This window comes from Eptesicus fuscus, chromosome 16 (genome assembly GCF_027574615.1).
Source record: "Eptesicus fuscus isolate TK198812 chromosome 16, DD_ASM_mEF_20220401, whole genome shotgun sequence".
NCBI classification, from domain to species: domain Eukaryota; kingdom Metazoa; phylum Chordata; class Mammalia; order Chiroptera; family Vespertilionidae; genus Eptesicus; species Eptesicus fuscus.
Genome location: NC_072488.1, coordinates 493,121 through 518,250, shown reverse-complemented (window position 1 = coordinate 518,250; position 25,130 = coordinate 493,121). Strand labels below are relative to the sequence as shown.

Genomic DNA, 25,130 nt, shown 5'->3' with positions numbered 1-25,130 from the left:
GCTCGCTCTGCTGCACATGCTTACTCCTAAGTCAGACAACTGGCCCACACCGCTCTGTCCTTGTCTTTCCTGACTCGGGGTGTGGGGCACAGACTCATCCTTCACAAATGGTGCTGCGGTCTGAATGTGTGGCCCCGTATTCGAATGAGAAATCTCAACCCCCATGGTGAAGGTATTGAGGGGAGAGGTAGGGCCCTCGGATGGGATGGGATCCGTGACCTTATCACAGAGACCCCTCCCACTGCCTGAGGACAAGTGAGACATTTGCAGCCAGAAGTGGGCCCTCACCTGGTCTAACTGCCAGTCTCCAAAACTGGGAGGAATAAATTTCTGTTGTTTATAAGCCACCCAGCCTGTTGTATTTTATTATAGCAGCTTGAGCAGACTAAGACGAATGGCTTATATTTTTCCAATTGACAATAAATACTTAGAAGTACATAAGTACTTGCTGGATACCATGAGGAATTCACTGAATAGTAAACATCTTCTGTATGGCTGATAAACTCACAGTGCACTTATTATTATTGTTATTATTAAAATTCATTCGTCAGACTGCCTTTTTTTGCCCCTTGTGACATAAAGATGAACAGATACTATCCCTGACTTAGGAAACTTCCATCTCTTATAAAAATTACAGAAGCAGCAGCCAACATAAGACACAACTGAAGAGTCAGCCAGCAATGTCAGATGAAATGTAAACTTTGATGTGCATGATCCATGCTCCGTTAGGACTGGCTGAAGGGTGGCCTGGGCCATAATTCAGAGGTAATGATCTCCTCAGGGCTGGAGTGATCTGGGAAGTCTCTGACTAGATAACGGTGGGATTTGATATGAGGGCTGAAAAATGGTTTATCTTTAAATAGAAAGAATGATGCGGACAAAGTGAGGAAGTATCCTCTGTTTATGAGGACGAGAGAAAATGTAGTGTCTGAAGCTAAGGGTCACATAGGGCAGTGGTGAGACTTAAAACTTGAGATAATTCGTCACCAAGCTTTACAGGACGTTGGAAGCCAGGATAAAGAGGATCCTTTTATTAAATGTATTTTTATTGACTTCAGAAAGGAAGGAAGAGGGAGAGGAGATACAAACATCAATGATGAGAGAGAATCATTGATCGGCTGCCTCCTGCACACGCCCCACACTGGAGATGGAGCCTTCAACCCTGGGCGTGTGACTTCCTGGTTCATAGGTTGAAGCTCAACCACTGAGCCATGCTGGCTGGGCTATAGAGGATGTTTTTAGTTCCAGCTCTGCCTCTTACTAGTTCTTACTAAAGCACTGTTCTCTGAACTTCAGTTTGCTCACCTGTCAAATGGGCATAATTTAAAAGTGTGGGAAATATTTAACTTTGAATTATGATACATGTGTAAGATGTTACTACAGTGATACTATTACTGTTGAATTGATTTATTATTGAGCAGTGGTTTGACATAATAAAAGCAGTTTTAAAGATTCTTGTCACAGGATGGGGAGAGGGGGAACAGGCTTAGGGGACCAGGTGGGAACGGTGACGTGAACTCAGCCGGGGTAATGAGGATCCAGACTAATGAGTGTGGGAGGAAGGAAAGGACGGCAGAATGAGGTCTGAGTCCTTGGTTGGGGTTTATTTGGACACTGCCTCTTGGAACGTTTTGATTTCAGTAAGAACCACTTGTTTCACCCGTGGGCAGAGGGCACAAGTAGGAAAGCCTTAGTGGATGGACCTTCTGGGGCGAAATCTTACAGGGTCCTGCCAGCAGTGGGTACATGAGGATTCATTCCCGAGATCCTAAAGTCACACCCACGGCCTCTCGGACAAGGAAGGCCTGTGAGATGTGAACTGCAGACCCGGAAACCCTGCTCTGTGCGGATGCTGGCCCTCGCCCTCTGTAAGCCACAAACGGCCTTCGTCCACATGCCCTGGAGACCACAGCTGCGTGTCATTAATAGACGAACTGAAACCAGTTCTCAGGTTTCTCTGCCATGGCTTTCACATCGTTGGGGGAAGGGCTTGTCCTGGATCTGCTCTTAGGCGCCTTGTCATATCGGGCAAGTCATTTAGCTTTTCTAGACTTCAGCCCCCAGGTCTTCCGAGGGCAGGCTACACGACGGGAAGGCTGCTTTCATTCTAACATTCAGAGGCTCCAGAAGCTGTTCGACCTTGTGTGTTTGCTGCTGGGGTTGTGGCTGGTGATACATTCTCACTCTTCACAAGTGCTTGGGCTCACAGCCCACCTGCTGGGATGGAGGGCCCCATGGCCCTGGGGCTGGCATCCCTGGGGCTGGGTGTCCTAGGCAGCCCTTTCCTTCCTGACACAGCACTGGGTGGCCTTTGTGGTAATGGCCTCCATGTTTAATTGCCTTTCTATATCGTTTTGCTTATTCTGGAAGAATATTTTTTAATGAGCTGAGATGATCTAATTGGGCCTCAATGTGAATTCTTGCAGCATTGTTGGTTGGTGTGTGAACAGTCAGCACATCCCAGAACCAGTTACACATGCGCTCGGAAGCAGGGAATGGTTTGGGTTCTGGAGAGTTCAAGTTGCTTATGATTACTAGTGACTTTGGAAGGATAATTTTCAACCTGAATTTATTAATCATTCTTTATAGCAATTGATACAGAATTTCTAAAAATAGTAACATATATATGAAATGATCATATTTTTCAGTTTATTTTGTTAACATAATTTTACTTTGTCACTAAAATATGAACCATTACCCCTGGCTGGGTGGCTCACCATCATCCTTTGCACCAAGGGGGTTGCAGGTTTGATCCTCAGGTAGGGCACATATGATGTTTCTCTCTCTGTGTGTGTGTGTCTCTCTTTTTCTTCCTCTTTCTTTAAAATCAATGGAAGCATATCCTCAGGTGAGGATTAAACACACACACAATTAGAAGTATTGAAGGTGAAAAGTGAAAGTTCTTCTTAGTCCTCAAAATCCCACTCCTTTTCCCAAAGATAACCTCTGCTAACTATTGGGTGGGGCCCTTCTGAACACTGTCCATGCACTTACCTGTGTGCACTTGTCAGTAGGAACTACACTGTCAGGTGATGATCTGCTCCTGCCATCCCTGATCGCTTCGCTCTACATCTTGGGGACTCTGCCCCGTCAGGACATACCCATCAATAATCTTACCAGTCCACCATGGATGGTTGCATTTTTTATTATGCACAGCATTGCATTGAACAATTTTATATATGTATCTGTGTACACATGTGACTAAAACATAATTGGCGGATATAGGAGCTGGAATTGTTAGGCTAGGGTTACACGTTTTAAATTGACATCCGCACTGCAGTTTCCTTACAACAAGTTGTTCCTTCGCCTTCGCGCAGCCTGTGTAGCGTGCTGCTCACTGCCTGTCACCATGCCACAGACAGGCTGCAGCCGCCGTCCTTCCTCCGCGGCGGGAGTCCTGGGAACGCTCCCTGGAAGCCCGCAGTGGGAACTGGCTTTCTCTTCCTGTGCTGGTTTCAAGAACCAGTGAGATGGTGGGTTTGACTCCAGGTCTAAGCTTGGGAATCCCTAGTCATCAGAGAGCAGCTGGAGGATAGATCATGCATGCGATGTTTTATCTACAAGAGCTGCAGATTGCATTTGCTGTTGTCCTCTATGTTGTCAGTTAACATGCTGGAACCAGTGGTTCCTTGCTGAGAGGTTTGGGTGGCACTATGGGAAATACTGAGATTGGAAAGGCCATGTGTGGGTAAGGTTGAACCTTCTTGCTTGTCAAAAATACTTCCCACGCTCACAGTAACGGCAGTTGTTGGGCAAACTTGTGTGATGGATTAGATTCATAACATAGAGAGCAGAGGTGCTGAGTATTTAGAAATGACGTAAGGTGATTTTAAAATCCACATACATTCTTCTGATTTTCTGTTATTCTTAAGATAGCCTTATTCATTTACTTCTTTGATTATATATTTCCTCATTCTTATCTCTGTCTTCTGAAAATGATTACCTTTCTTTTCTCTGAAAGCCTGGCAGTGGACATGTTCTCATGTCATCACCAGCTGGAAGCTGAGTGCCCCTCACATGAACACATTCTAAGACAAAGACCAAGCAAGGGCGAGCATTCACTCGAGCCCATGTCATTTGGCACAAAGGCAAACAGCCCTCTATTGAAGCAGGAAAGACTGGCGAGCGCCTACTGCGTGCGGGAGGGCACCACAACCTGCTCGTCTCAGCCCGCCGCCTGGGCTCTATTCTGGTAACAGGCATGGGGGGCGGAACCAGCAGACCGCGGGAGTGCCCAGGGGCCGGAACTGCACTGGCGCCGCTGCCGCTGCGCACCCTTCTGTCCACGGGGCATCCCTGCTTTGACCGCTGCAGCAGCAGGGAGCCTCTGCAGGGCCCGCGTGCAGGGAGCACAGTCAGCCAGGCCTGTGGCCGGTCCCCGGAGGCTCACCTGAGACTGCCTGCTCCCTGGGGACTTCCTTCTCACTGTGCCGGGCGGGGAGTGTCTGGCTCCTCCCGTTCAGTGTGTACGTCTGAGGAAGAGGCGCTGTTAAAACATGTCCCTCATTTTTTGCCCATCTCATGTAGAACTTGTTAGGGAGAAAAAGGGCAGGAAAGGTCTCTGCTGGTGGATAACCCTGCAGCAGTGACTCAGGGTGCCAAGAAGGCACACGCATGTGTCACCTATGCACAACTCAGTTAATCAGGTCTTTTTGACAATAAGCAATCTCAGGAAGCCGAGATGGCAGGGACAGGAATGTCCACAACCCAGTGTGCTGACGCCTGCTGGGACAGTCCCAGGGAGCCCCCTCCTGCTTTGGGGCTTGGGGAGGGGCCAGTGCTCCCCTGCTCCTGTCATCAGCAGGGTCCCCGAGAGGCACTGCTGGCAGCAGGAATGCGTAAAGCAATTCCTCGTGCGGCTTAGCTGACATTCAGAGCTCTGCCTGTGACCCTCTGTATGGACAGGCATGGAGAGCTGATGTGAGCAGTTCACAGGTGAGAGGAGCACCCTTCCTGCACGGTGTTCACCAGCCCAGAGGTCACACAGGAGCCATCACCAGGCCGAGAGGGCTGTGGGTGTTGTGGTATTTTGAAGCTGAAGGGAAACCTTTACATTTTTAACCCAGCCCTTTTACTATCCGAGAGAAACCTGAACTTCAGAGTAGTTCAGTGACTCAAAAAATATTCACACCAATATTGGGTGAGATGGGTCTTGCTAATCTAGAAGTAATGCATAAATACCAACTGTCCATACATTTAAACCATTATATTATGTTTTCAGAGTCAATAATGTTAAGTTTTACATGGAACTGCCTTAGTAGAGTCTGGTGGAGAGAGCAGGCATGGATTTCAGAAATTAAAAGTAAAAGGTGGTGGCAGTAAATGTCCTCCAAGCAGACACTCATCTCCATGGCCTCCTGTCCAGATTCGGAGTTCCTGCGTGGCCCATGCTCCTTTATCGTTAAGGACCAGGGCTCTGAATTCTGAACTCTAGTGAGCACAGCTCACGGCTGAGGATGTAGAAGGTGTTGCTGTTTGTCCTGGATACAAACTCACTTCTGAACCGAGATCATTTGTAAGGGGGAGGGTCTGATAGGAGAAGGTTTGGGGCATTTGCCTTTGTCATGCATAAGTTAAATTTGCAAATTATAGTATAAAGAGGAGTACAACTAGTGTTGAGAAGAATTTCTTGCTGACATTGTGTGCATACATTTTGTATGCATGTGTGTGCATGCATATGGGTGTGTGTGTGCATGTATGTGTGTGTTTTGAGTATTGGTAGACAGAAGAAGGCCACAGAACACACTGTTCTCAAAGATGTTCAAGGATAGATGGCTGTGTTGGTTGTAAATAAATTCGCAAATAACAATTTGTGTTAAAAGTTTAATATGTATATATTTTAATATACTAGTTATTTAATTTTAAACAAGGTATTTCCTTTTTATACGTATATTTTATTTTATTTTATTTTTTCCATCATCATTTATCCCTCCTCTACCCTCTTCTACCTCCACCCACTCTCTCCCCGCACAGTCACCACACTGGGGTCCATGTCCACGAGTTCTTTCTCTTTTTTTTTCCTTTTTTGCTAAATCACTTAATGTATTTTTTTTTCTTTTTCTTTTTTTTAAAATATATTTTATTGATTTTTTACAGAGAGGAAGGGAGAGGGATAGAAAGCCAGAAACATCGATGAGAGAGAAACATCGACCAGCTGCCTCCTGCACACCCCCTATCGGGGATGTGCCTGCAACCAAGGTACATGCCCTTGACCGGAATCGAACCTGGGACCTTTCAGTCCGCAGACCGACGCTCTATCCACTGAGCCAAACCGGTTTCGGCAACTTAATGTATTTTTAAGTGTTACAAAATAATTAATGATTCTAGACTTTGACACAAAACAAACATATTAACTCTATTTTTCAACTTTGATTTTTTCAGGGTAATTTTAAAAGCTTTCTAGCTTCATGTGTATATTTCTGAATTATTCTGTTCTTTATGTGTTTGTTTTGGTAAATCCTTATTAGGAAAATTAATAAAATTTGTTATGGTTGCATTTTATAAGCAGTCTGTATATTTCATAGGAAATTGTGTGCTATCTTATTTCAAATCTCCCTTGCTAACCACCCTGAGTATTATCTTCATGGTGAGCTAACATGCAAGAAATGAGGGACAGTGTCTTTTAGAGGATTTATGGTAACGCTGCAGCGTGGAGCTGCTCCGGAACAGCATGGAGAGCCCTCAGGGTCCTTCATTTGCCTGACACACTTCACTGCTGCCCATTAACACTTCGGCTGTTATTGGCATAGACTCCTTTTAATGAGCGTCTCTGAGTTCGGAGGTTTGCACCAGAAACAATAGCTTCAACAACTGAGGCACCTCCTCGCTCCACTTTCTATCTCCCAGTTTTTCTTTTCTTTGTAAAAAAAAAAATAAATCCTCTCTTAGGCAATATAGTTTAAAATAATCTGGTATTTTATTTTTCCAATTAGAACAGTCAGTACTTCCTAACATTGACACAATATTGCAGAGAACCTTGATAGAAAGTCAAGAAATAAATTCTAATTTACATTAATGAAGAGAATGTCTTTTGTTGTTGTTCTACTAAAATAAAATGGAGCCGGCATTTGAGCCACTCTTCTCATCTCCAGATTATAATCTGTTAGGAATGAAATAACATTATTTCCAAGAAATAATGACACATCTAAAATATTTCTCATTCATTACATTTTTCCTTAACTGCATCAAAGTGTTGAAGAAGGCAATAATCTTAAAAATTGGCTGGTAATGGGTCCATCTAAATATTAAGTGCTCTTAGTTTGAGTGTCAAACCTAGATATGTATTTAAAACTGTTAAATATCTTGGATTTCAAAGTAAATTAACTAAATGTTTAAAAGCATTGTCTACTTGTCCATTATGGCCTTTCACATCAGCATTTCTGAGTGAAATCATTGACACATTTCTTAATGTGGTTACCTGTCTTGAAATGTAACTCTTTATTGTAAGTATAATAGCACAAAGGAGAGAATTCTCGTCAGTCTCACCTCTCCTTGGGTAGTTATTATGTGGTTTTGTCCCTTAGAAAATGAACCGGAAGAAGGATTGGTGAAATCACATCCCGGTGGCATCTCTGAACTCCCAACTCTGACACACTGAGGCAGCAAAGTCTGAGCCAGAGAGCATCACCAGGCAACGGAGTTCAGGTACCTGCCCCCAGCTCTTTGGGGACTGTGCGCAGAGGTCCTCTCCCTGGGCCTCCCCACTTGCTGCTCTGAGTCAGTCACTCCTTTCTTCTCAGCGTCCTGGTACTTCCTGCCTTCTGGGAGGCCGTTAAGAGTTCTGTTGTGCATCTTCTCCAAACAGATGATTCTCACTAAAAAGAGTCATTTGCAGTGAAATTAGATGATGCATATATTGTTCCTGCCACTGATGCTCCATAGAGCAGGAAAGCCATGCATCCTCTGGGCACTGTGAGGATCCTTGGGATTGCAGTGGGAAAATGACACTGGGTCTCAAATGGGGCTGTTTCATGTGGAATCAATGCAAAAGTTGCTGATTAGTAAAGTTAGTAATTTTAGCAGAGTTTGCTAATTATGTTTTGGAGTTTGGAGTGGATATTGGTTCATGTCAAATGATTTCTGCTGTTCCCGGCTGGTGTGGCCCAGTGGTTGAGCATCCACCTATGAACCAGGAGGTCACGGTTCGATTCCCTATCAGGGCACATGCCCGGGTTCAGGCTTGATCCCCAGTGTGGGACATGCAGGAGGCAGCAGATCCATGATTCGCTCTCATCATTGATGTTTCTATCTCTCCCTCTCCCTTCCTCACTAAAATCAATATTTAAAAAAAATGGTTGCTGCCCCGTTGGGACACTTTTAGGGAATCTCAGAGGCTAAAGGTCAACACAATTGTAATGTGACTAAACTCCCCTCTGCCAAGTCTCGGCTTCTGAGCGTGTGCATGCTACTGACTTTGAAGCTCTGTATTGATCTCATGCCCACATTCGGGAGTCCATTTTACACATGGGACTTGGCTGGTGAAACGGTCCGTTCTTAGGGTGCTCTCTGAGGAAAACTCTGGCATCTTTCAAGGTTCACTGTGCGGCAGTCATTGACTTGTCTGCTGACGCCCGTTTGCCTGTCTGATAACAGAAGTGCTTGCTGCCACATGGAGATCAGATGGGGGTCGTGTTCCATGTGCTGCCGCCTCGTGGGAACTGCCGTCTTTAGGAGCTTTAGGAACTGGTGTCACAGGTCACAGTTGTTCTTATGTTCCGTCTCTGCCCGAGTCACTGTCCCTGAAGAAAGTCACTGCACTCATTGATTTGGTTTTGAGAAGGCATTATGTTTGTCATTTCCCTGGAGTTAAAAAATAAAGCCTGTTCACATTGGGAGTTAAGCTCATAACTGAGTTTAACGTCAGTTCAAGTTTCTGAGTCGTAGATGTTTCATATACACAGGCTGTCTTGTTTTGTCCAATCCCATTCACTTTTAGTCATAAGTTAAAGAATGGAATGGAATGTTATAAAAATTCAATATTTAAATGTGGATTTGTTGAATTGATGTTTCTGGCAGGGAGTTAAATGTTCACATGGTTTCATATTGAGCATTCAAATACAAATCTAACCATAAATTAAAATAGCAAAACGAAACAATAAGCTAATTTTCAAAGAAAAATTCATGTTTACACTGGACAGTCTTGGCCTTGAATAGGCTTCCTAGTTAAGGCATCACATTTGGTTTTCAAAGGTGGACAGACAAGTTGAAGTTGTTGAGAGAAATGAAGAGAGCTTAAGGTCTCAACAGGCACTGCTCTCCTCCTGTTGGGCCCTCCTGACCACAAGCCTGTGCACACAGGACCACACGTGTGTCTCTCTTGAGCACCCCAAGCCTGTGCACGCAGGCCCTAGAGGTGGCAGACTCTAGGTGTGGTAGGAACTTGACAGTCCCACAATTACCTTTTAATAACGTTAGTTTTTCCCATAGCTCTGTGATTTCCGGGTACTTTCTATCCGTTCTTTAAAGATTAGGGTGTGTCCTCAGGAAGAATCAGTATTTATTTGCAGTATGTCATAGGTTAGTCCATAGGTGACGAAGTGAAAGGGTGGATTGAGAGAAACAGATGAGCATTCCAAAAACGGGAATGCTCCTGTGTCCTAACAGCTTCTGGGAACCAAATCTAAATCTCCACGTGATCCTCTCTCCACACAATGAAAACGTCAGGTCACCGTCACTGCCTGGCGCAGGGAGAGCAACCACTGTAGAGGGCAGGTGGTAGATCGCAGGCTCTGTGGGCCTGGGGCCTCTGCACAGCCCGTCCCCGCCCCCGTTGTCACAGCAGCAAGGGGGCTGTCCTCCGTACGAGCTTCCAAGAGGGGTACATATCTAAAGTAACAGTTCCTGAATAACCACAGTCATTTTTGGAAAACAGAATATAACTCTTACTCTCTTTTCAAATCTTATTTCTTTGTTGCTCCACAGACCAGCGCTTTTCTGGTGTGTGAGCTGAGTAGTCAGGATGAAGTGAGACAGAAGGTGCACAAAGCCTATCAGAAAGCTAAAGAGAGCAGGTTGGTCATATCTCTGAAGTTGGGGCGGCACCCAAGAAACCTGTCATATTGAAAGAAGAGACAATTTGCCAGTCTTTTCACGCCTCCGCGCTCAGCTGGGACAGGGCTGTGTGGACTGATGAAGGGGCAGGTGGCCTGGGGGCCATACAGCATGGTGTGCAGGGCACAGTGAGACCAGCGAGGGGAACTGTAAAGCACTGAACAGCACAGCCTTGAGAGTAGAAAGAAGTCATACCGCCAGTCTCTCAGAGCCTCAGTTTTCCCATCTGCACAATAGGAGAGTGTCTTCTGCTGCTTAGCGTTGTGAGGAAGGCGTGAAATAATACACCTAACACAGAGTGCTTAGTGCAAGCTTCTTAAATTATAGCCGTTGTCATTATTACTCACAAAGAACCAAGACCTACTCACTGTGCCATAAACGATTAATACCGAAGTAATCTGATTTACATCTGTGTTATGCTTTCTACCATTCAAATCAAAGTGCCTCCACTTACCATGCAGATGTGTAAAAAATGAAGACACGTTCTGTGAACTGATGTAGAAAGATTTCAAGGATATTTTGTTAAAGAAAAAAAGTAAGATGCAGAAGAGGAGCAGAAATATGAACACACAAATATTTGCCTGTATTTGCATAACATTTCTAGGATAGACAAGAAGCTGATAGAAATGTTTATATGTGTAGTAACTACACAGAAACAGGCAGGATTGAGGGGGGATTTTCATTGTTTTTATTCATTTATAGATTCACTTTTAAATTCTTTTTGAAACATGCAAATGTAAAGGAAGGAGGATGGAATTAGGGGAGGAAGGAAGGAAGGAAAAAGGGCCCCAAGGAACTAAGGAGGAAAAGGCAAGGAGGGGAGGAAACGAATAAAAGACCGGAGAGAACATCTACCCGTTTCCCTAGTTAACGGTGCACGAGGACCAGACACAGTTACCTTTAACAGCTTCAGTGATTCCCGTTGCTCTTGTCATATTTCATGCAAGCTCTTCTTTCTCAAACCCTCTAATTAAAATTTGCTTTATAAAATGTAAAATAATAAACTATATCTTGGATTATTCAATAATAGAGTTCTATTTTAGAAGCCAAAGTTTCAAAATTATTAAAAGAGTTTTCTAAAATAACGTTCAGGAAATAACTATGAAATGACAAAAATATGGAAAAAATAGCTGCAGCCATAAAATAATTTTTAGAATAAAAAAGGAAAAGTGATATTATATCTTAGTTATGTTTTCTAGAAGATCTATGAAGAACATATTGTGAACAGTTGGGGGAGATGTGAATATGGACTGTATATTTTATGATATGATTGGAACAATTAACTTTCTTTTTGTTACAGTTACACTCAGGTTATGTAGGAAATGCGTTTTGTTCCCACCTAGGAGATAAATGTTGAAGGATTTAGGTGTGAATAAGCATAATATCTGCAACCCCCTTTTAATAACTTTAGTTTTTCATATTTTACACATTGCGGACGAATCACGAGAATTCTCGCTTCATATTACACAGTGTTTACAAAGTATCATACTTTAAAAAGATATTAGCTTATAATAACATGTAATAAATACCTTCAAAATGCAATAGGTATTTAATTTTAAAGTGTGCCTTTAACATTTATGTAAAATGTTTTTTGTACTCGTTCAATGGCAACTTAGCTGGCCACTGGGCAAAGCTAGCAATAAAACTACTGGTCCGCAATGTGTTAAGATATCTCCAAAGGTTCAGAAAAAAGTGTGTGAGAGAGAGGGAAAGTATGTGAGTGTGTGTGTGTGAGAGAGAGAGAGGGGGAGAGAGATCATGTGTGTGGTTATGTGTATCTGAGTAGTGTGTGTGCGTGCATGTGGGTGATGCATGTGCCCCACCCATACTTGCAGTGTGTATAATATGGCCCATGAAGGTACAAGGTAGCCTTACCACACACGTATTTTTAAACATGTATTTCTTAACACTCATTTAATGATGTCACAGATAGAGTGTAACTCAAGAACTCCTTTACCATTGCAGTGAAGGGAAACTGCCTCTCAGTGGCATTTCCTGAGCCCCGCCCAGTGCCCCAGGAGGCGATCCCATAGTCAGAGGTCCCTTATGAGCATCCCCCGACCAGCAGGGTCTCCCCTTGTTCCCCTTGAGGAAGAGCAGGCCCTGCACATGGAGAGACCTTCCCAAGACAAAGCATTTATTCGTGGCACAGCGGCAAGTGAATTTTGAGCACAAGGCCCTTTCCACTCTATGACATTGCCTTGGCTTGTTTAGTGCCTGATTAATTAAAATAAACCTTATTATAACAGGATACTCAGTAGTGATTTGCATACATGGAGATGCATTGGCAAAGGCCTAGATACAAGAATTTTCTCCTTCTGAGAAAAGTGTGTTTGCTTTTCTGAAAATTTCATCTATCATCAGTCCACAGCTTATCTGTTTCCTCCACATGCTCTGAAATCGTAAGGAAAATGTCAGAATTTTATGAACACCATATTTCTTTTAATTCATTCTCTCTCAGAAAGTGAAGGGATTGTTAGTCGGTCAACACTTCTTGATGGCTACTGCCTGTGGGACACTCCGCTGGTCCCTGTTACAGGAAAGAAAACCAGAAGAACCAATATTGACACGTCAGTTACCACAAGTCCGATGTTGGGGAGCTCGGCAGGGCTCGGACCAACGAAGGCAAATGGGGTAGGAGAGTCTGTGACACGTGTGCTTTGCCCGTGGCGTGCAGGCCGCAGGCACCCAGCAGGTGCGTAGAGCGAGGCCTGAGATTAGAACAAAGGGTGGCACACACGTGCCAGGCAGTGAGAGCCGAGGGAGGGTGCTCTGGAAGAACCCAAGAAAGCAGCACCACACCAGGAAGAAGCGAACAAAGGGAGAACCAGGAAAGATAAAAAATATGGATCTAATTCTTTGAAGAAACAGAAAAACAAACAAAACCTCTTCTCCTGCATAGCCTTGACCACTCCAACAGCATTGTTACATCATTATGATAAATGCTGATTACCAGATTCCTCAGGAAGGACTCACTTGTGGTCATGTCTGAAGTGGGTCTCCATAATGAAATGACATTTATATGAAGCGTGTGTGTTGTAGGGAAGGCACCGAGGCTGTCTGCTGCCCTCCGAGTCCCCCGTGGAGGAGGGCCCACGAGGAGGGCTTTACGTCTCAGGGAACAGGGCAGGCACCAGGGCCGCTCTCTCCCACACGTCTCAGAAACGTGTGCCTGCTCACGTTCTCTTCTTTCCACGCGTGTCCCTTCGTGAGCCCTTGACAGGTTCAGCCAAACGGAGATGAGCGTCCTCTTGCTGGTTGTGTTGTTTTGGATTTTTACTTTTCACTACTACAAGCACAGGATATACATTCCCTTTCAGTTATAAATCTTTAAAACTCTTTGTCAGAAATATGCAACTAATACAAATAAGTGTACCTTGAGCACACAGGATAACGGTTGGCATTCTTAGCAATTGTGAGGGTGTAATGAGGTCCCCCTCCCAGAACTTGGAAAGGTGGCAAATCAAGTTACTCCAAGCACCTATCAAAGTGGAAATATTCAAAGTCACTGGAGAGTGATGGAATGCGTTCAGTGTCTATAAAATGTGTTATCATTTGAATTAGTCAGGATAGACTAGGCTATTTCACCAGTGAACTTGGACATAAACTCAGGAAGCATAATGATAAAAATGTATTTCTTGCTCATATCACAACCTGATGTGGGTTGGGCAGCCCCTTCATTCTGTGGTGTGGCCATCTGGAATTGATGGTGTTCCAGAAAGTAGGGGGGCCTTGAGAATTATACAGGATGTTTGGGGATGAGCTAAAATGTCATTAGTTGGAAGCCAAATGCCAGATCTCAATCCTGCCTCGCGGGAAGCTGGGAGAAGTCCATACGAGCTACTTGGACCCTTGTCAGTATATTCTGTCCTGCCAAGTTTCCTTATCCTGGATAGAGTCTGTCCCCGAAAGTCTCACCAACAGTCTGATTCCTGCAGCCTGGCTGCCTACAGGAAGGGACAGGGAGCTTCCGACCTGAGGCTGCTACCCTCAGACACGTTCAGGTTGGTTCTTCCCTTAGAAACTGGTCGGTGAACTTGGGACTTGGCTAATCTGAGTCCATGCTGAGTAAACCACCCTGTGTGTGTGCCTGCTTCTGAAACTACACACATGGACACTGACGCTAAACTACTCTTTTTCTAAGAGTGGTTCCAGGACCACCTCCCTTAGAATCACCGAGGTGCTTTTTCATAGAGATTCGTGATTTCCGTTCAAGACACGTTACATCACCATTTCTAGGAACACGACCTAGCTATGGACATTTTAAACAAATAACCCCACAATCCTTATGCACATTAATGAAGAGCTACTGCCCTAAACCACAGCCAGTTCACCAAGTCAGTGAGTTCCACCTCTGCCTCCTGATGCTGGCTTCCCACCTCAGTCCTGCATTTCCCAAGGTCCAATGAGCCAGATTCTTTAATGTCTTAAAATTTCATCACTTGACCTGGCAAATATGGTTGCTCAGCCTTCTCTTAATTTGGGGGTGGGGAGGACTTTTTACCTTTTTGTTATGGAACATTCAACACATGCACAAGTGTCCATGAGCCTGATTTTTACATCTCTGAGCCTCATGAATGGCAAGACTTCTTTCCTCTGGATCCCACTCATCCTGCCTCCGCCAGACACGGATCACTTTGCAACAAGTCCAAGTTAGTGTATAATCTCTTCTAGAAATACTTCAGTATGAACTTCTAAACTATAAAGGTTCTTCTGGTAAAAGCATAAGCACCTATCAGACCCCTTTAAAAAGTCTCAATTATCCAGACAGGATTCAAAGGTCCCAGTTTGTCTCACAAATTTATTTTTATAGTTAATTTGTTTGAATCAGAATCTAAGTGAGGCCCACATTGCGTCTTGCTGACATGCGATCCCTCTTTGACCTTCCTTCTCTGCGTCTTATAACCTGTCGTAAAGCTGGGTCAGGTGTCCTGCAGATTTCCTTCCTGTGCTGTCATTTAATATGGTCCTCTGTCTCCTGTGCTTCCCGCAAACTGGTGGTTTCCTCAGAGACCTCGTCGGACTGAGATCCGGTTTTGTGGGTGTCATCCTATCCCGGCACAGTGAGAAGGGAGCATGTGAGGTGGGATTGGCTCCCTTTCATGGGGGTGCAATTGATGGCTGGTCCCCGCGGTCAGACTGTCAGCCTGAGCCAATTGTTAGAAAGTCACCCAGCAACCGTTTCACCTAATGTCAGCAGTCAGTGAGCTCATTTTCTAAATTCAATATTTCTCCTGATTTGCAAAATTATATTCTATCATTTCTTCGTTTATTAGTAGAATACTTTTATATAGAAAGTGTTCCTTTATCAACTAAAAATCTTTTTGCCTAAAAAAGCAAGATAAATGCCTCTTTTCTTTACCCTTTACCCAAATAATCACATCCTTTCTCTTTTGATGAGGACAATAAATTCTAAGACATGAAAAGGTATTTATTACTGCAAAAATGTGATATCTCCCAGGAGTTGTACGTAAAGCTTACATAGTCTTTTTTATGTCCACACGGATGATGATGATGATAGAATAACAACCTACCTTTATTGAGCACTAACGGCAGTATGTTGCTGTGTGGTTGGCACGTGTCACCTCACTCAAACCTCCATGACCCCAAGAGGCTGCGGCTTTGATTGCTTCCATCTGCAGAGAGGAGTCGGAGGCTCAAAGAGGGGTGGCTGCCTCTTACCCACGGTCATACAACTGTCACGTGGCAGCCCTGCGTCCATCCTCTATAGCTCCTTTGTGGGTGGCGTAGCCCAGACCGAGGTCCGGTTCCTGAGCACTTCAGACTTCCGAGTGCTGCAGCTGCCTGCATGTTTATGAGGGTAAGGAAAGAATGAAGAAAAGTAGTTTCTTTATCAGCTACTCCGTGTAAGTGTGGGCAGTGAAGGTCGTAGCACCAGGATGAGTTCCTAAGGGTCATCTGATTGCCTAACTGGCTGCAGGCTGCAGGCTTCAATGTGAGGAGTTGCTCATGGCGTTTTCATTCTTGTAAGAGATGCGCTGTGCAGGGGACATGCACACCACCAAGCGTCCTGCGCTCCTTAGCTGCCAGCCTGGGTGGTCCTGGCACAGGCATGCCCAAGTGCGTGTTGCCTGAGGGGCCATCCTCGAGGCCCCTGCACGTCTGTGGTCTAGTGAGGGGAGCCTGGCTCAGGGCCCACGCCACACCTGTTGTGTGGATATTGGAAAGGCCTGTCCAGAGCCTCCAGGTGAAAACCTTTCAATGGGATGAATGCCACCTGTGCATCATCAGCGTCCACTCCAGTGAACAGGTCTAGTAGCCTTGTTCCGAGAGTGGAGAGGGGCCTGAGGAAGCAGAACGAGGACTCACTTCAGACCCCTAGTCACCGTCCTTTCTGTGTTTTCAGTTCAGTCTGGAAAACAGGCCCACGGTCCCCATGCTGACAGCCCTGCCGCTCCCTCCAGCCCTGCCCTGGGCAGAGCGCCTGGCTTTGCCTGGCTTCGGGGGCAGATGTCTCAGGCGCTGTGCTCTGTCCCTGTGCTGGCCGTTCCTGAAGGCCCGCTGTCACTAATGTGCGAGGAGGAAGTCCTTTCAGAGAGGCAGACCTCCTCCCCTTCCAGAGGCTGGTTATGCCCTAGCGCAGCCCAGGCAGCAGAGGCCCCGAGACACAGTGTCATGAATCAGTGCCCCCACGTGCCTGCCCCTGCATGTCGTTGTCAGTGCCTTCACATCTGTGTCAGAGGCGTGTGTGCATGGACAGCCGGTGGGGAGGGGAAGCAGAGCCACCACTGAGGAAAGGGCTCGTGTGCTTAAACAAATCCCGGTGTGAGTCAGGACAGGACGGAGCCCGGTGGAGGCTGCTGCGCTGAGACAGGCGAGTGGAACGCAGGACACCAGCCTGGGGCCCGTTTCTGATGGGTGCCCGCAGGGTTGGTGAGGAGCAGCCCAGGATGGCAGCCTGGAGCATGCACATTACTGTGAGGCGGCTTTGTGCCAAGGACACCGTTTTATGGCTCCCTGGGAATCTGCCAAACCTCTCCTTGCAGGCTTTTTTCCAGGAAACAACGGCAGGGTTTTAGGAGTTTTTTTAAATCTGCTGGCACACGCCAAGGTGTATATAACATTCGTTCACTGATAACACTCAGCCCTCCTGGCCACGGGCATGGTGTGAGCTGCGTGTCTGCTCACTGCTCTGGCGTGCAGGACAGGCGTGATGGAAGAGAAGTGAGCTGGGACCTGCCAGCCCACCTGGAACGTAGACGTGGTCTCTATGAGGAGAGGTCATTGGAGGGAAGAGTGGGAAGGGACAGGGGCCAGAAACACAACCAGGACCCAGGTGTGCAGTCCCAGGAGCGAAGTGACCCTCCTCAGATACCTTAGGTATTTGGTGATTGCAGTGCAGATGCTTGCGTTTTAATTCACCAGCTATGAAAATCCAACTCAACACTTTTTGGAGAAAGTTGTCCAAAGTTAAGATTTATCAACTACTCATTAGGTAATTAGTCAACGTCTCATTAATTTCAAGTGCCAACACAGATTATTTTTAAGTTTCCTAGCGATTGAGTTAATAAATCTTAATTAATGTAAATATTATTTAAGCAGAGTGGCTCACTCAACAGGTGCAGGGGCAAGAGACCTACACGTTAGGAAGGGTTTCTTCCTTCTCTATAGTCAGATCACGTGTGGGCCCTCCCAGCACAGCACACATGTGGAAGGGGAACACAGTCCCATCTGGGGTGTCATTAACTTCTGGTGCCCCACGGAGCCCCTTGAACAAGGAGGACTTGGGTGTCAGCCAGCATTCTGGACCCTTCCAGGCAGTGCTCCACCCTCACAGTCTTCTCTCTGCTGCCTCTCCCTCCCTCTTCTCTCACCAACATTGGCCACTGTTTCCCACCATTTCTTGATATGCTAGCCCCAGTTCATCTGCGCTGTCCCCTCCTCCCACCCGTTCTCCATCTGGCCCATCACAGCCTGTGCAGAGCAGTCTTCCTGTCCTCACGCCACCGTGGTCTTCCACACCACCGCACTCGCCAGGCCCACTTCAGCCGAGCCCACTCCTGTCTTAGTGCAGTTCAGGTCTCCAAATCCAGTTGACATTTTAAAAATTTATCTTGATGGGCCTCCAAACTGCATCTGACACAGTTGTCCTCTCTTTAAAGAGATTTCCCACCTCCTCCCTTTCCATCACACCCTCTGCTTTTCCCTGTTTCTCTTCTTACAAGTTGGGCATCCCAGCCTCAAGCTGCTGCGCCCAGCTCTGTGCACGCTCCTTAATCTCCTCCACTGTCTCCGTTGGCAGTACCACCCGTGTGCAAGGGCACACACATCTGCACCCCAGCTCGGTCTGCTCCCCTAAGCTTCAGGTTGCAGACCCAAGACCCTCTGACTTAGGTACTGCTCAGACCCTCTCACCCAGTGCCCGTGTGTCGTCACCTTTCCTCTGCCTTCATTTGACCAGGATGTCAGCATCTTCCAGTGGCAGGAGCATGCAGTGTCTCCTCCAGCGTTTACGACACGCCATGCCTTCTGATTTCACTTCCAAACACCTCCTCTCTCCCGCACCTCCAGCCCTGCCATTCACACCCTGATTAGAGTCTCATGTTCTCTCTGGAGCACTCCAAGGCCTCCTAGCCCATGCTCCTTGGTTCTACGTTTGTGTTTCTTAAACATACCCCACACACAATTTTTATAAAAGTCTATGTAAATCCCGAATTTACCCATTGTCACTCCCTGTTTAAAATCCCCCAGAGCCTTCACAGCACCTATGGGATTGAATTCTTTAATGCGGTCTGAGGGTTATGGTCATCTGGCCCCGTCCCTCTCTAGCTGCCACTTCACACCATGTGCCTCACCTGTCAGGGCTGAGCTGCCTGGGGGTCCCTCCAGACACCTGACATTGCCTGTCATGACTTTGCATTTGCTTTCTGACGTCTGCCTGGAATGGCATTCTCCCTTTAATCTTTATTCCTACTTATCATTTTTAAAGATTATTGATTTTTTTTGTTTTTGTTTGTTGTTTTTTTTAGAGAGAGGAAGGACGAGGGGGAGAGAGAGAGGGAAACATCCATGTGAAAGCAGAACACTGTTGGCTGTCTCCTCCATGCCCCCGACTGGGGATCGAGCCTGCAGCCTGGCCAGGAGTCGAACCAGCAACCTTTTGGTGCATGGGACAACATCCAGCCAACTGAGCCACACCAGCCAGGCCCTGCTTGCCGTTTCATCATCAGTGACCTCCTCCAGGCCCCACCTCTCCATGTGTGTCCCTCTGCTCCCACAGGCTGATTTGTAAGCATCTGAACTTTCCCAGCACTTATAGGGTCCCTATAGTGTTGGTTTTGTTGTTGTTGTTTTTTACTTCTTTTCAATACTAGATTAAAAGGCTTCATTAGGGCGGAGAGCAAATCCTATTTTCAGCTTTTGCTCTGAGGTCCATAGTGTGTGCCATATAGTCGGGATGGTATTGAGCACTGATTCAGTACCCAGTACCCAGTACCCTGGTGGTTCCCTCGTGTGAGCATGTGTAAACTGTGTGCACACGGCTGCCTGTACATCTCCATTCCTCCTTCTGTCCTACGTAGGGCAGTATTGGTCAAAGCAGTGGTCAGTTCTCACTTTGGTTTATGGCTCTACAGGAAAAATATTAATTTTTTTCTTTAAGCCACAAGTGGTTTAGGCACTGAAAAACATTAAAGTTGGTTAAGTTATAATTTCTTCCTTTGAATATATTCAAAGAATAATTTCTACTAAGTCATCTTGGTCAGGGTAGAGGTCTCTACTTTCAGTTGTAAAGGTGTATCCTCAAGGGCACCTTCCAAGACCCTCTGGGATGCCTCAAACGCGATGTATCGAGCCCCATATAGGCGGTACTTTTTCCTATACACACACCTGTGACGCAGTTTAATATATAAATTAGACACAGTCAGAAATTAGCAACAGTAGTAAAATAGAACAGCTATAACGGTTGACTATAATGGAAGTCTTGTGAATCGGGTCACTGTCTCAGCCAGGGGTCCCTGCTGCAGTCTTCATGTGGGCTCAGTGGTTTCTGGTGCAACACGTTGTCCTCAATCCAAACACATTTTCCATTTTGTCTCCCACCACAAATTCAATGCCTTTTTCATTCAACTAAGCACCTATCACACACTGTGGCTGAAACTTTTGCAGTTGAAGGTGCGACAGCAAAACTAGCATGCATTTCTTTTTTCCTTTGTCCTTCACAGTTTCACGGACAGAAGGTTCTTACCTAGATCTCAGCAGCCTCAGCCTCCGAGCCTCTCCCTTACTAAGTGGAGGACGCCATCTTTCACTGAAAAGAAGTGCTGCCCGGCTTCTCTGGAGGCATTTGAGCTGCAGCTACCTGCTCTGTGCTTATAAGATAAAGTGAGACGACTGAGCACAAGCCCTGCACACAGTGACAGCTGATCTATAGCTGAGAGGTGCCAGGTGCCTGACCTGCAGAGGGGAGAGTCACGCCCCAGGCGGGATGGAGCTGGGTGGCGGCGATTTCATCAGGCTACTCAGAACTGCATGCAACTTAACATTTATGAATTTTTTTATTTCTGGAATTTTCCATTTAATATTTTCGGACCACAGTTGACTGCAGTTAACTGAAACCATGGACAGTGAAACCGTGGATAAAGGGGACTAACTATATAGCATTTTCTTTCCTCATAAACTTCATCATCCTGAGACATTAGTTCTTAGAGCCAGGCCTTAATATTTCTCTGATTATCTCCCTGTGCTCCTCTCTCTGTACCTGTCCCCACTCCTCCTTCCTTTCTCCTCCTCCTCCCTCCCCTGGGGGCACTTAAGGAAGTGGAGTTAATTTGGGAACTGCACATCAGAAGCCTGGTTGTATATTTTGCATCTTTAAAAACAAATAAGATTGGAAGTGCTAAGCCATTAGGATGATGTAAGGAATTCAAGGTGCTAGAAGGAACAGATATCATGATGTTATTAGGTTAGTGCTCAAAACAAATCAACATCGTCATGAACTATGATGTGATTCCTAAGAAAAAATTCAATTGTAGCAGCACCGGTGTAGCCTAGTCTGTTGGCAAAGAGACCAACATAACCAGGATAGAGAAAGAGACATCTGCAAATTCAGCCTCCAAACCACACACATCGCAAGTTAAATGTCGACTTGTTTCTTTCTAAATCACCTAACAGCCTGCAGTAGTTGGACAGTTAAAATCTGAATTTAATTTTTACTAATATTCAGAATGACTGTCTTTGCTTAGTTTAAAAATATGTCACAAAGCTAAGATGAAACATAAATTGTCTTCACATGTGAAGTCAGTTCATCTGCTACCCTGGATGTTTTCTCTGTTTCGGAGGTAGAGCCTGGTCCTGAGGAAAGGAACCCTCCCGGAACCCTTAGGCTGTTGGCTCCTCTCAGCTGGTTTTCAAAGGCCATCTTCCCCGGGTCCCCCGAGGCTCCCTGTTCCCTGTCCCTCTGCCTTCCCTGGGGAGAAGCCCTGCAGGGCCTCTGAACTCGGGAAGGGGCGTGGCTGATGGCAGGCAGTGTCCATAGCCCAGCGGACGAGGCGGGGAAGAAGCACATTCTAGGCAGGTAGCTGGGAGTGAACTCAGGTGATTATCCAACTCGGACGATACAGAGGTTGAGTTAAAGGCAGTGGTTGAACGTCGACATATGAACCGGGAGGTCACGGTTTGATTCCCAGTCAGGTCACGTGCCCGGGTTGTAGGCTCAGTCCCCACTGTGCGGATTCTCTCTCATCATTGATGTTTCTGTCGCTCTCTCCCTCTCCCTTCCTGTCTGAAATCAATAAAAAAAATTTTTTTTAAGGCAGTGAGGCTGGGAGGCGAGGGCCTAGATGGGAGATGGTGACATTAACCCAAGCAGCGAACTTGGAGATGGGAACATGTGCAGGTTGGGGCCTGGGGTCTGCAGCAGGATTTGGGCCCAGATCTCGGCCTGGCTGGGGACAGCACCGGGACCTGCCCTGGGCAGAGGCACCGGCAGAGGCCGGCTTCCTCTTCTGTCAGTGGGGTGACAGCACCTGCCCTGGGACTGCCGCAGGGAGAGAAGCAGCTGTGAGGAGCGGGCTGGGGACTGACAGCATGCCCTTGAGTGAGAGGCAGTTCGACCCCTCTCCCTCAGATCTGACAGCGGAGCCTGAGGGGAGAGGGAGAGGTGAACCAACGGTGTGCAGCTCAGCGGAGTGGGGAGTCCGGACTCAGCGCTGAGCCTCGGCTGCGCTAACGTGCCTCTGGGCGGTGCATCCCTCTGCTCTCCTGACCTGTGCCCCGGGCTGTTGATGATCTTAGAGAGCTGAGCCCAGCGCAGTGCAGTCCATCTGGGCCGTCTTCCTCCCCGAGGGGCTGAGGTCTGCCGTCACCCTCTGCTCTCCTGTTCGGTAAAGACACTTCCCTGAAGTTCCCTTAGACCCCACCAGCCTCTAGGGTAATTGTATGTGATTTTCGTATGTTGCTAAATTTGCTCCGTTCAGAGTAGACTTAAGAAACAAAAGAAGGGGGAAAAGTGCAAGAGGTGGTGGGAGGGGGGAAGGAGGGAGGCATAGAGGGGGGAGCATGCTTAGAGCAAAACTAAGGAGATGAACCACGGGACTTGCCCCCTTGGTTGTCAGCCTCCAGAAGAGATCACATCCCTGCTGGGAGTGAGGCCGTCCCGTCACAGGGAACTCACTGGGCCAAGAGGAGATGGGCTTCCCCAGTCAGTCTGACCTGAGAACGGGGACATAGTCTGTTACTGTTGAGCGACATATATGCCACTCAAAGCACATGTCATAGGACGTGGTCTGGGCACACCACAGGCAACAGTCCCTGCTGGAGGGCCACCTGCTTATCACAAGGGTTCAGAAGTCGTGCAGTGAAAACCTGCTTCACAGGGTTTCCTTGATATCGTCACCCTATTTGACTCTAGAACATTCTCTGTGGTTCACAGAGCACAGAAGGGAAAGCAGACGACTGCTCTCGAACCTGGTACCCCTGGTGCTGGGCTTCTCTCTGTGGTTTCGTCTGGGAACTGAGGGAAACACCTCTTGTGCTCAAGCCCTTTCTCTGTGCCTTTGGTGAGGCCGTCAGCATTGGCCATTCTGCACACGCCTCGACATTCCAGGTAATTTATTCAGGCACCAGGCAGAGTGGGATCGGCGAGCCCCTGCAGGAGGAGAGAGGTGCAACCCCGCATCCTTTTAAATTGGAGGGCTCCCCACGCAGGCGGCCTCTCTCTAGCACTTCTAACAGAATGCTCTATCTGGCTCTCAACACTACACATTCAGCTGGCATTTAAAGCTTGCGGTGCCTGGGTTTTTCCTTGAGGGGAAAGTGAAAGGCAAAGTGTGTTAAAATTCAAAACTGGAAATCCTTCTAGGAGGCAGGAGACATGGCACCAGATGGGCCTGTGTCTTTCAGTGACAGTGAACTGCTTCTGGCGCAGGGCCTCCCAGGTGGACGGAGCTACCTGCCATGTGCCCAGCTGTCCTTGTCTGGGACACGGCATCTGCTCGCTGGGCCTGTGCTGCCACCTCAGCTCTCATAAGAGGCAGGCAGGCTGTCGGCACACTGTCGACCTCTGACTGCACACCCCCTAATTCTCTGGAATGTGGAAAACCCAGGTCCCTGTGGAGTCACTTTAGGCCACAAGCTAAAATGTTGATGGCAGAATAAGTGGCTTCTGCTGGAAAGGAATTGTGCCTGACACATTCACCTTTCCAGCTCCCCAAGGACAAGCCCAGCTGGGCCAGGGCTGACGTGGCCCCTGGTGGCCATTGCGTCCCCCTGAAGCCCCCAGGGGCCGGGAGCCCGCTCCCAGCGCAGGTGCCGCCTGCCCCATTCAGGAGCGCACCTGATGCTCCAGCTTTTGTTGAGCACTGACACTGCAGACTTGAGGGCATCTGCTGAAATGGCTGTCTGATTGTGTCACTCAGTCGCATCAGAAGGAGGATTTACACTGGAGCACGACTTGGTCATGGAAGGCTCAGCTCCAAAAGGCCTCTGTCTGAGATTCGCAGGCACTGGATCTTTCCAAGCATGCTCGCAGCTGGAGTTCAGCTGCAGCTTCCGACGGCTTTTGAATGCTAATAGCTGCAGTACCCAGTTGTCACTGAGCTTTACTGCTGAGCAGTGCCATCTTGAAGCCATCACTAGGCTGAAAGGGTTTCCGATGGGAAGCAGCACATACTCCAGACCCTTTCCTTTCGGCCGACGGAGCAAACTGACTGAGAGCCTGACATGTCAGCGCTGGCGGCTGTGGAGGACTTTCTGGGTCACACTGGGCACGGCCCCGCGTTTTGTCACAGACGCACCAAAGGAGACCACTAAAAGTGATCGTGTGTCTGACGGGTCCATGTTTAAGTGGGTGTTGGCTCATTGATTAATCCAGGACAAACGAGGGAGAAAAATTAAGAGAGCATGGGAACAATAGGAGTGTTACCAGTCGGATCTGCTTGTGCACGCCGCCATTGTCTTTATTCTTCCTGAATCCCAGCAATAGCCCCTGGACAGGCTGAGCTCGCGCTGAACATGAGGACAGCCCGCAGCATTTACCGATGTGTCTTCTTGCCCGTTTAGGCCAGCGGTCAGACGTGCCTCTGTGGTGGGCTGAGAAACAGGTGAAACCCTGGGCATAGCAGACCAGGTGACCCTCATCAGCGCGCACCCCCTGAGCCCATGCGGCCGCTGCTGTCCCTCCCACTGTCCTGCAGGTCTCCACCATGTGTGTGATGGTCCGTGTGAGCCTCCATCAGTTCCCTCTGATGCCAGCAAATCCATCACTTGTTTCCTTGATGTTTAGGGGGAAAGAGGCACTAATCTCTAAGCCAAATCGCATAATATTTTGTAAAAATGATTTGGAAAAATATACTACTCTCTATGCTTGGCTAGTAGTGCAGCTTTATGAGTTTGTATGTAAATTAAGCATCGCCAGGTCCTGACACCATGGTGCCAACAACTTCTGTTGACATAAGAAAATAAGCTCATACTAAAGCAGGTTACCATCCTCTATGGTGGGATTGGGCATAGCCCTCAGGTTTCCTTCTTTTCCAAGTAGAGAGTGTAGACATCGTCTGGACGGCACTGCATGTTTTGAAATGACTGTTATATAAAATTCTTGCATGGGCATTCTCAGCCCC

The 25,130-nt window shown here is 47.1% G+C and overlaps 1 protein-coding gene across 1 annotated transcript in view; it reads left to right on the top strand.

The window, feature by feature from the left end:
- The window catches only part of MYT1L (myelin transcription factor 1 like), a 258,267-nt gene that overhangs the window by 72,654 nt on the left and 160,483 nt on the right, over positions 1 to 25,130 (top strand). The window contains exon 3 of the mRNA XM_054728327.1: positions 7,524 to 7,644. The gene's annotated coding sequence lies outside the window, so the exon portion shown is untranslated. The remainder of the gene's footprint in view (positions 1 to 7,523; positions 7,645 to 25,130) is intronic.